This window comes from Sander lucioperca, chromosome 20 (assembly GCF_008315115.2).
Source record: "Sander lucioperca isolate FBNREF2018 chromosome 20, SLUC_FBN_1.2, whole genome shotgun sequence".
Classification (NCBI taxonomy): Eukaryota; Metazoa; Chordata; class Actinopteri; order Perciformes; family Percidae; genus Sander; species Sander lucioperca.
The window spans coordinates 24,192,278-24,203,976 of NC_050192.1; the positions used below are offsets into that span (position 1 = coordinate 24,192,278).

An 11,699-nucleotide genomic window follows, 5' to 3' on the forward strand; every position below is an offset into this window, starting at 1 on the left:
TCTGGTTTTGTTCCTGTCAGCTCGTCGTTTAGCCTGTTCTGTTGTTTTCTGCCTGCTCCATTTTTGGACCGCCTTTGGTTTGCTCCTGTTTTTTGTGTTTAATAAATCCTCGTGCTCATACTCCTTCGCCTGCTCTCTGCATTTGGGTCCACCATCCTCACTTCACACGACAACATGTGTCATGTTTGGTAGTTACATTGTAGCAGGAGGTGTAATTTTCAATGAGTTATTTAAGCCCCTTTGGGTCAATTTACATTTTTTGTTCAACCCCTTAAGGGACAAAAATAACAGTTTCATCCTTTTTAATATTATCAAGAAATCCCATGAAAAGACTTAACCAACAAAAAAAATCAATCCTTTGGTATTGTCTGTGCAGCTACATGATGAACATGGCTACTATATCTGACTGAGAATGCAGAAGACTTCATGTAATAACTGATATCTACATGTTAATATATGATTATTAATGCATCCTTCGAATGTCAAGTTTTGTGTTACACCCACTTTTTTTTTTATCTCTAATAAACTAGTATTCACAGGTTACAGTGTGTCTTTGCATTGATAGTCAGAGGTGTTCACAAATAAAAGTGGTTACATACTGTACATTTCAACCTGGGTATTTGTTAACATCTGTTATGTAAAACCAGTAGTCAGGATATCCATAGTAACTGCATATTACAAATAAAAATGTTAATGACACAACACATTTTTTGTATTGTACTTTTTTTTTTTTTACCTAATCTGAATACATACCACATAATTCTAGTGATAGCATTCAAACATGTTGGTTATTCTTTAATTGACAAGTTAATAATAATTTAAAATGTGGACTACCTGCAAAACTATATGTGATTCCTCAAAACGATGGGGCTGTGTGGTCTGTTTGGTATGTCATTAACTAAGCAGCAATCACAGTAGACTTTTACACGTTAACTGGTCTTTCCTGCCCTCTAGTGGATTTTCAAAACCAAGCCAGACTTACTGAAAAATGTTATTTAAATAAAAATGTATTAAATACAGAGTTTTTTACGTGTGTTTTACCAGCTTGTACGTATGATCATGTACAGTATATGTAGTTTCATTGCGGGTTTACATGAAGAAAAAAAGAAAAGTCATGTCAGAAGTGGGATTCGAACCCACGCCTCCAGAGGAGACTGCGACCTGAACGCAGCGCCTTAGACCGCTCGGCCATCCTGACTGCTTATGTAAAGACAGACAATATACCCATTATGTACCTCATTGTTACATCCATTTTCTCTTGAGCTATTTGGGATTTAATAAAATGTAGCTTGTAGACCTTTTCGTACTTCACACATTAATTTAATGTGGTGTTTCCACTAAGTGCCCACTAGATGGCAGTATTAAAGCACAAGCCTGTTGAAATTTGAGTAGGTTGGCCAATATGATCACAACCGGGAACCTTGTCATGCTGCGTTCACAGACTTGTGGAGAGTGGGAAATTCCACAATTATTACATTGTTTTGAAAGATGATCTTTAAACTGTTTAAAGTAGCCTTAGTAATGAATGTGTAATAAAATAAATAACTAAGAAAGATGAACAATACGTTTGCATGTATATATATATATATATTTACATGATAGTAAGTATAATAACAAAAAGACAAATAGAAAAGCTCAAATAAAACGTATGGGGAAATTTACAAAATACACAAAATTGATATAACCAAATTATGAAACTTTGGAGTTTGTCTGTGCCATTTTGTTGTCCAGTCTTTTTAAATAACAGTTCACTAAAATCAATATATTTTGTAAGGATACAATCTTAGGCCCTTTCTGAATAAAAAGAGTTTCAATGATAATATTATAAATCAAATTTGCATCATTTAGTGGTTAGAATTATAGTGCAGGAAGTTGGTCAGCAACGATTTTTCGGGGAATGTTTTCAGTCCTGCTTCCCACCTTTGGCAGACCAAAGGCATGATCTGAGTTCTTAAAGGGCAGTTTAATTTGATCAAGGAAGTTTAATGAAGTGAAACACTTTATTTGTAAGAAACACGGCCACTATGATGAAACAGCGAGAGAAAACGCTGCAAACAATCGCGGACAGACTGAATGTGTAAGTAGTAGGGCTGTCAACGAATATTCTAAATTCAAATATATATTCGAATAGTTTTTAAAAAACGAATTTCGAAGGTGAAAATTAATATTCAAATTAAAAAAAAAAAAAAAAGTGGAAAAAAACGCTCGCGGTAGCAGAGGCTATCTGGCTGTCTGCTTTGCGAGTGGGCGCGCTAGCGCGCCTGAGGGTTCAGGGACAGGTCACAGGAGTCACACTGTCCGGCACAGCGTCAATGCTGAAAGTTGACTTGTCTTGCATGGAAGATGGCAGAAAGTGCAGAGCCCAACTCGACCGCATCAGAGAAAGCGATTTTAACTCCACAAAATCTAAAAAGCCATGTCTGGAAGTACTTTGGATTTTGGTCGGTAGGAGGTAAAATAGTTGAGCCGCGAGATAAAGTTGTATGCAAGCGATATGCATGAATAAAGGTTAAATGCACTGCTTCCACTGGTTTGATTATTTACCGTTTCATGTCAAGGAAAAGCTCCATGTTTACCACAGCACAGCTCGCTCGGAGCGTTCAATGTCGGTTCTATATAGGCTACTGTGAAACTTCAATTAACGTTAATAATATTTGTTTCAATCACTGAATGAAGCCTGCTATATTTGGGACAATAGTCGCGACCTTAAATTGCTTGCACAAAACTCTTGTTCAGCACTCAAAATGTGTTTATTGTTGTTCATTTTAAACCATTATGCGCACAGCTGCACATTGCGCAGAGCGTGAGGGCGAGAGAGAGAAAGTGCTCGAGTGAGCGAGCGTGAGGTCTGTGGTCTTGGCCATCATTTGATTTACTTGTTTTTGTGTAGTATAATGTTACATAACGTAGTAATATGTTGTCAAATATGTTTAAACTTAAATAGACTACCTATACAAGTAGTTATGTCTCTTTGTATTAATTTGTCCTGTTATTGACGTAATGCGCGTCATTGACAAAATGCGCATGCGCAACCAGATGTTCGAATAGTTCGAATATTATGTGTTTTTTTAGAGGGAATATTCGAACGTCATTTTTGAGCAATTTTGACAGCCCTAGTAAGTCAAAAAACATTGAGGTGTCCTCTCCCAGTTGTTACATGAATGTACAGTAGCCTGCACTATATAGTTACTGAACTACAGAATATAATTTGGGAGGATTGTACAGTAAGGATAGGTTTTTATAATTGTACAATCCTCTCAAATAATAGTCCCAGTTCAGTGGACATAAAGAACATAAATTGTGTGCTAAGAATGGCAAATAAAAAGCACTTGGAAGAGTAACATACATGATCCTTAATTGTTAAAGAACAAAAAATAAAAAAAATCATCTAAGACGATGTATTGGTCTCTGACCAGTCAGTCATTGTTAGAACCACTATAGAAACACACATATAGCACTTTATATACTGCCATTACTGACGTCATTTAAAACACATTTGAAACTTTATCAGCCTTTTATAATTATCTCAACAACTGCCAGAATATATTCATCAAACTTCTAACAATATAAACAGCAGTCCTTATACAGCAATGGTCACAATGTTAAAATAATAACAGTATTTAACTAAACAGCAATATCTACCTGTGGTATTTTAATGCAGGCTGATAATTAGTGCTGCAGCTATCGATTATTTTAGTAATCGAGTATTCTACCGATTCTACAAAATACTTTTGTTTTATTAAAGAGCAATAATAGACAATAGTTTGGTTTAATTTTCGGAAAAAGCTACATTTGTATTGCCTACATTGCTTACAATATGAACTCTCAAAAAACTAAACATTAAGTGCATTTAAGTGCCATATTACATTGTTTTTAAAGAAAACATTTTCTGAAATGCAATAACAACCTCAAACTAAGGGATACATTAAACATACATAAACATTACCTTAAGTTGTGCAACTTAACTTTCAGAACTACAAGTTTCAACCTGAGACTGATCTGTATATATGCCTATATGTAAATATTAGTTATACTCAACGTATTTTAATTGAAATAGTTGGCTCTTTAGATCAAATTGTGATCACCACTACGTATTTTCTTGTCTTTGATTTTGGTAGTTGTTGTGTTTGGTGTAGTTTCACCGTCCATACGACTCTGTGATTTACTTTTGTCGGTTCCGCTTCGTGGAATGGATGATTAGACTCAATGTTTTCTGTTGAGATGCTGAAGCATTGACGTTGTGCTATTATTGTGGTAAGCTAGTTCGATTTTGCAGTAGACACACTGTACAGAGTTTTCGTTTTGAACTGATTCCAAACTTTGGACACTTTCTGTCTTTTTCTCAAGCCTGTCTCTTCTCTTAGCCCCTCACTATTTACGCTATTGCATGTGTCGACAGCAGCGTCAGCCCAGTGTGCGACAGTAATAATCATCCGTGCAGAAACACCGTGAGCAATACAACGTTGATAACATTGATGAAACGAAGCTTTGAGGCAAATCATTTTGCATCGAGGATTTTTAGTAATCGAATTATTCGAGTTACTCGAGGAATCGTTTCAGCCCTACTGATAATAATAGGGTAAAACCACTGCTGAGTGAACAGAAAAAGGCTCCAGGATTAATAAATCCTGGCTGTTAGCCTGGCCAGGAGCAGGCTAACTGCACAGAATAAATCTCCATGGAAACATAGGCGCTTCTGCTTTCGTGAAACTGAGTCAAGGCTTAAGTCATCCAGGATAACTGGTTTTGTGAAATAGCCCTTAGCTAACAAATTCAAGAAACGGCAAGAGACTAGGTTGTTTATGACCAAATTATGAAGGGGCTATGATACAGTACATTGTGTCATGTCCTGCCTCATGCAGCTCTATATACAGTGAGGAAAATAAGTATTTGAACACCCTGCTATTTTGCAAGTTCTCCCACTTAGAAATCATGGAGGGGTCTGAAATTGTCATCGTAGGTGCATGTCCACTGTGAGAGACATAATCTAAAAAAAAAAATCCAGAAATCACAATATATGATTTTTTAACTATTTATTTGTATGATACAGCTGCAAATAAGTATTTGAACACCTGTCTATCAGCTAGAATTCTGACCCTCAAAGACCTGTTAGTCTGCCTTTAAAATGTCCACCTCCACTCCATTTATTATCCTAAATTAGATGCACCTGTTTGAGGTCGTTAGCTGCATAAAGACACCTGTCCACCCCATACAATCAGTAAGAATCCAACTACTAACATGGCCAAGACCAAAGAGCTGTCCAAAGACACTAGAGACAAAATTGTACACCTCCACAAGGCTGGAAAGGGCTACAGGGAAATTGCCAAGCAGCTTGGTGAAAAAAGGTCCACTGTTGGAGCAATCATTAGAAAATGGAAGAAGCTAAACATGACTGTCAATCTCCCTCGGACTGGGGCTCCATGCAAGATCTCACCTCGTGGGGGTCTCAATGATCCTAAGAAAGGTGAGAAATCAGCCCAGAACTACACGGGAGGAGCTGGTCAATGACCTGAAAAGAGCTGGGACCACCGTTTCCAAGGTTACTGTTGGTAATACACTAAGACGTCATGGTTTGAAATCATGCATGGCACGGAAGGTTCTCCTGCTTAAACCAGCACATGTCAAGGCCCGTCTTAAGTTTGCCAATGACCATTTGGATGATCCAGAGGAGTCATGGGAGAAAGTCATGTGGTCAGATGAGACCAAAATAGAACTTTTTGGTCATAATTCCACTAACCGTGTTTGGAGGAAGAAGAATGATGAGTACCATCCCAAGAACACCATCCCTACTGTGAAGCATGGGGGTGGTAGCATCATGGGTGTTTTTCTGCACATGGGACAGGGCGACTGCACTGTATTAAGGAGAGGATGACCGGGGCCATGTATTGCGAGATTTTGGGGAACAACCTCCTTCCCTCAGTTAGAGCATTGAAGATGGGTCGAGGCTGGGTCTTCCAACATGACAATGACCCGAAGCACACAGCCAGGATAACCAAGGAGTGGCTCTGTAAGAAGCATATCAAGGTTCTGGCGTGGCCTAGCCAGTCTCCAGACCTAAACTCAATAGAGAATCTTTGGAGGGAGCTCAAACTCCGTGTTTCTCAGCGACAGCCCAGAAACCTGACTGATCTAGAAGATCTGTGAGGAGGAGTGGGCCAAAATCCCTCCTGCAGTGTGTGCAAACCTGGTGAAAAACTACAGGAAACGTTTGACCGCTGTAATTGCAAACAAAGGCTACTGTACCAAATATTAACATTGATTTTCTCAGGTGTTCAAATACTTATTTGCAGCTGTATCATACAAATAAATAGTTAAAAAATCATACATTGTGATTTCTGGATTTTTTTTTTTAGATTATGTCTCTCACAGTGGACATGCACCTACGATGACAATTTCAGACCCCTCCATGATTTCTAAGTGGGAGAACTTGCAAAATAGCAGGGTGTTCAAATACTTATTTTCCTCACTGTACACTCTGGACTTGATTATCTCGAAGGGTCTGAACATTTCCAAGGTTGTGGTGACTGATGCTGCTCTCTCTGATCATTCCTGTGTTTTCTTTAATGGCACTATCTCTGTGCAAAAAAGTGTCCAAACAAAGTTAATACGAAAACGGTATATCACTGACAACACCAGTGAAACATTCAGTCAGCTTTTCTCGTCCACACCCGCCCTCTCAGGGGTCTCAGTCACTGAGCTTGTAGACAATTTCAATTGTAAAATTACAAATGTTATTGATACCATTGCTCCAATTAAGGTGTCTCTGATAAGAAAAGATCTCCATGGAGAAATGCCATACTGGTAAGAACAGAAAAAAGAAAGTGTCGAAAAGCACAACGCAGGTGGCGAAAAACTAATCTCCAGGTCCACTACAACACTTTTAAAGAGAGACTTCGCATTTATAATTTGGAACTGAGGAATGCAAGGCGGTCCTTCTTCTCGGACATTATTGCCAAAAACAATAATAATTCACGTGCTTTGTTTGCTACTGTCGATAGGTTAACAAACCCTCCAGTACCAGTAGCATCTGAACTTTTATCCACAAAGGCCTGCAATGATTTTGCCACCTTCTTCAATGACAAAATTCAGAAAATTAGACAAACAGTCAGTGCTTCCATATCGAGTACAGCGTATGTGTTGTCACAGTGTCCAAGCAAAACAGATTCCAACTTGACCCAATTTCGTATGATTAACTATAAAAACCTGGAGGACATTATACAACATCTGAAAACCTCCTCATGTTGCCTTGATATTCTACCAACGGGCCTTTTCAAAAATGTTGCAAATTGTTTGGCTCCAGATCTTCTACAGATTGTAAACACGTCTCTTCTCTCAGGTATCTTCCCACAGGCCCTGAAAACTGCAGTCATTAAGCCACTCTTAAAGAAGAACAATCTAGACACGTCACTAATGACCAACTATAGGCCGATATCAAACCTTCCATTTTTAAGTAAAATCATTGAAAAAACGGTTTCTCAACAATTGACCCTTTTCTTGTCACTAAACAACAGTTTTGATACCTTCCACTCGGGTTTTCGACCACACCACAGCACTGAGACAGCTCTTGTTAAAGTCTTTAATGACATCCACTTAAACACAGATAGTGGCAAAATTTCAGTCTTAGTATTACTTGATCTCAGTGCTGCATTTGATACGGTCGACCATGACATATTACTAGACCGATTGGAAAATTGGGTTGGCATTTCGGGCTCAGTACTAAAGTGGTTTGAGTCTTATTTAAAGAATAGGGACTACTTTGTGTCGATAGGGAATTATACATCTGAGCATACAAATATGACGTGCGGAGTTCCCCAAGGCTCCGTTCTGGGGCCTCTCCTGTTTAACATCTACATGCTTCCACTGGCTCAAATTATGGAAAACAACAAAATAAGCTACCACAGTTATGCGGATGACACACAACTGTATATAACCTTATCGCCAGGGGACTATAGTCCAATACAACAACTGACTAAGTGCCTTAAGAAAATTAACGACTGGATGTGCCAGAACTTTCTTAAATTAAATGAAGAAAAAACTGAGGTGGTTGTTTTTGGAGCAAAAGAGGAACGATTGAAAGTCAGCACTCAGCTTCAAACGATAATGTTAAAAACAACAGACAAAGCCAGAAATCTTGGTGTAGTCATGGACTCAGACCTGAATTTTAACAGCCACATTAAGACAATTACAAAGTCAGCCTATTACCACCTTAAAAATATATCAAGGGTTAAAGGACTTATGTCTCAGCAGGACTTGGAAAAACTTATCCATGCTTTTATCTTCAGTAGACTAGACTACTGTAACGGAGTCTTTACAGGTCTCCCTAAAAAATCAATCAGACAGCTGCAGCTGATTCAGAACGCTGCTGCTCGAGTCCTCACTAAGACCAAGAAAGTGGATCACATCACTCCAGTACTGAAGTCTCTACACTGGCTTCCAGTGCCTCAAAGAATTGATTTCAAAATACTTTTGTTGGTTTATAAATCACTAAACGGTTTAGGGCCTAAATACATTTCTGATCTGCTAGTACAGTATGACCCACCCAGACCTCTCAGGTCGTCTGGGACAGGTCTGCTTGTTGTCCCCAGAGTCAGAACTAAACAGGGGGAAGCAGCGTTTAGTTTCTATGCTCCACATATCTGGAACAAACTCCCAGAAAACTGCAGGTCTGCCGCAACTCTCAGTTCTTTTAAATCAAGGCTGAAGACTTATCTATTTGATGTTGCCTTTCTTTCTATATAAGCTTATAAAGAGAAATTCCTATTTTATCTGCTTTTATATATTTAACTGTTTTAATTGCTCTTTAATGTTTCATTTCTTATACTGCACTGTAACTTTTATTCTTGTATTTTAACTGTTTTAAATTTTTTATTCTGTTTTCATGTAAAGCACTTTGAATTGCCCTGTTGCTGAAATGTGCTATACAAATAAAGCTGCCTTGCCTTGCCTTGCCTAGGCGCCACCACTGGCCTAAAACGGAGTATATACACTAAGTGAGATGTCATCTGACACGGACAGAAATAATTCTTTGATTCACATTTGTGGCATTACGCATGGCTTCCTGATGGTGTCTTGTTACAAGGAACAGTTCCAGTGAAAAACTCAGGCTGTCAGAAGTGGGATTCGAACCCACGCCTCCAGAGGAGACTGCGACCTGAACGCAGCGCCTTAGACCGCTCGGCCATCCTGACTGCTGATGAGAAACAAATGTAGCTGACTGAGCATTGGTTTGTGGAGAGCTGCTATCTGCATAGAGTTTGCCATTACGGGCGCAGCCATCCTGGTTGCGGATGTGACGATTTTAGACGAGAGGGAGGAGTGAGGGAGGAGCCCTTACATTCTACGCTACGTTACACACTTTCACTGGCAATCACACCATAGCCACGCCCTAAAACACCCCCTGCTTTATCGCCGATTTTAAAATCAACAAGACCATAATTCAAAAAATTAACATCATTCTGTGTTGCAGAAGACTTAGCGATTGAGACTATAAACTCATTATGAAAATGTTTACTGAGGTAATAAATGAAGTGAGAAGTGGGTCACTTTCTCACTTTCAGATAAGAATGCAGGTTTAAGGAACTTCCGCATTTGCAGCACTTCGCCGAACAGGATGCGTTGCTCATTAATATTAACAGTCTATGATTTACATTTGTGGCATTCTTCCAAATGCCATGGCTCCCTGCTGGTGTCATGTTACAAGGAACAGTTCCAGTGAAAAACATTGTCTGTCAGAAGTGGGATTCGAACCCACGCCTCCAGAGGAGACTGCGACCTGAACGCAGCGCCTTAGACCGCTCGGCCATCCTGACTGCTGATGACTACTAACTGTTTCTCTGTCCTGTTCTTCACATCAGTGAGGCTTTCTTCTCTTGTTTCAACAAAGTGAATACATGACGAAGTGACTGGAAATATCCGTCACCTCTCGTGGTGGATTCTCAATGTCCCGGCTGTTGCCCGGTCTTTGAGACACAGCCGTTGTCGGTTTGTTTTAATCAATACATGCGGTTCACAATACACGGTTACTTAGCGTAGTTAACACTACACACAGTGAAATGACGTGTCCTGTTTTTATTTCACGCATACTATCTGCTTGAGTGAGTGAAGCTATGGGCTGAGCGCTGTTATCTCACAGCTGTTTGTTTCTGATTTGTTTTGAAATTTAATATGAAGTGTAGTACCGTGTACTACCCCGTCTTATAAAGAACAGTAGCAGCGAAAAACACAGGCTGTCAGAAGTGGGACTCGAACCCACGCCTCCAGAGGAGACTGCGACCTGAACGCAGCGCCTTAGACCGCTCGGCCATCCTGACTGCTGATACCCATTAGACATAGCTAATAGTTATGGACATAAGTGGGTTATGGACATAATGCGCAAAAATAGATGTTTGAATATATTCAAAGCTCTGTGGTTTTTGAAAACGAATATTCGACACCTTTTTGGCCAATTCTGACAGCCCTATCAAGTATAAAGTATGGAACCGCTCAATAGACAATGAATTGGGAGATGTTATGTTATAGATGACACTAAGAGCACCCAGGGGAATGTTTTGAGTATATGGGTACATTTTCTGTTTGTACAACTGAAAACACTACAACAGAATGAAGCTAATTGGGGTATAAAAAAGTGGGTCCACAAAATCAGTCTCCTATTGACTGACTGGAGCAGTTTCATACTTTATACTTAGTAACATCACAAGTTGAGACTTACTTCTCTGGTTTCTGGCTTGGAGAGAGAGAGAGTAGCTTGTGTTCACAAATATTTACTGACTTTCCAAGGCCATAGAAATAACGTACTGGAATTCTTAATTTAGGTGGTATTCACCTTTAAAATCATGCATATACGGTTACCTAAAAGAAAAGAACAATGTGTTGTATGTGATTTTTTAATTATAACTGATAATATAATCGTTTCATTAAATCAGAAATAGCAGACGTTAAAACCACTTACGACAAAGGCTTCAGCGCTTTACAAGTCATATGACGTTAATGTATGTAACGTTATACACTGACTGCTGGCCGTTATGAAACAAGCACTTTTCCCCGTCATTTCAAGACAGTTGTGGAACAATGCCATACAAAAGTACTTTATATTGTAACACTATTTAACACAGCACACCACAATGAAAGCAAACGACAGTAATGCTATCTGCGTTGTTAAAAAAAGCGAGATTTAACGATAGCTGGCTAATGTAACGTTAGCTAGCTAGCGTTAACTAGCTAGCCTCGCTAACTTAAGCTAGCAATTGTTTATCACTTGATGATTTAGACCAAGTTACCAAGTTATTAGGCCCGATGATACATAAGACACTAACAAAACGTTAATGTTTGTATTTCAACATACTTAATACAGTATATTTTCTAACCTTTAGCCTGGCAAGTCTTTCAGGTGGATTGGACAACATCATGACCGAGTGACCACAGGTGAACACCTCGTGAGGACACACTGCCACAGCTAATGCTGCGTTCACAGCCAATAGGGAATGTGGGAGAAATAATTAAATTCAATTTTTTAATTTGAAAATAAAAAAAAAAATATATATATATATATATATATATATATATATATATATATATATATATATATATATATATATATATTTTTTTTTTTTTTTTTTTTTTTTTACAAACAAGTTTATCCTGCGCAGGTACTATTCTTTGTGTAAACTAACACATTGTACTGGTAGTGACTGTAGAGACAG

General features: G+C 38.7%; 4 non-coding genes across 4 annotated transcripts; all 4 read right to left on the reverse strand.

The window, feature by feature from the left end:
* Positions 1-1,115: 1,115 nt before the first annotated feature.
* On the reverse strand, positions 1,116-1,198 carry trnal-cag. The gene has a single exon. It is a non-coding gene; the product is annotated as a tRNA-Leu (tRNA).
* Positions 1,199-9,105: 7,907 nt separating this feature from the next.
* trnal-cag lies at positions 9,106-9,188 on the reverse strand. Its single transcript has one exon. It is a non-coding gene; the product is annotated as a tRNA-Leu (tRNA).
* Positions 9,189-9,726: 538 nt separating this feature from the next.
* Positions 9,727-9,809, reverse strand: trnal-cag. Its single transcript has one exon. It is a non-coding gene; the product is annotated as a tRNA-Leu (tRNA).
* Positions 9,810-10,227: 418 nt separating this feature from the next.
* trnal-cag lies at positions 10,228-10,310 on the reverse strand. The gene has a single exon. It is a non-coding gene; the product is annotated as a tRNA-Leu (tRNA).
* Between the last annotated feature and the right edge of the window lie 1,389 nt (positions 10,311-11,699).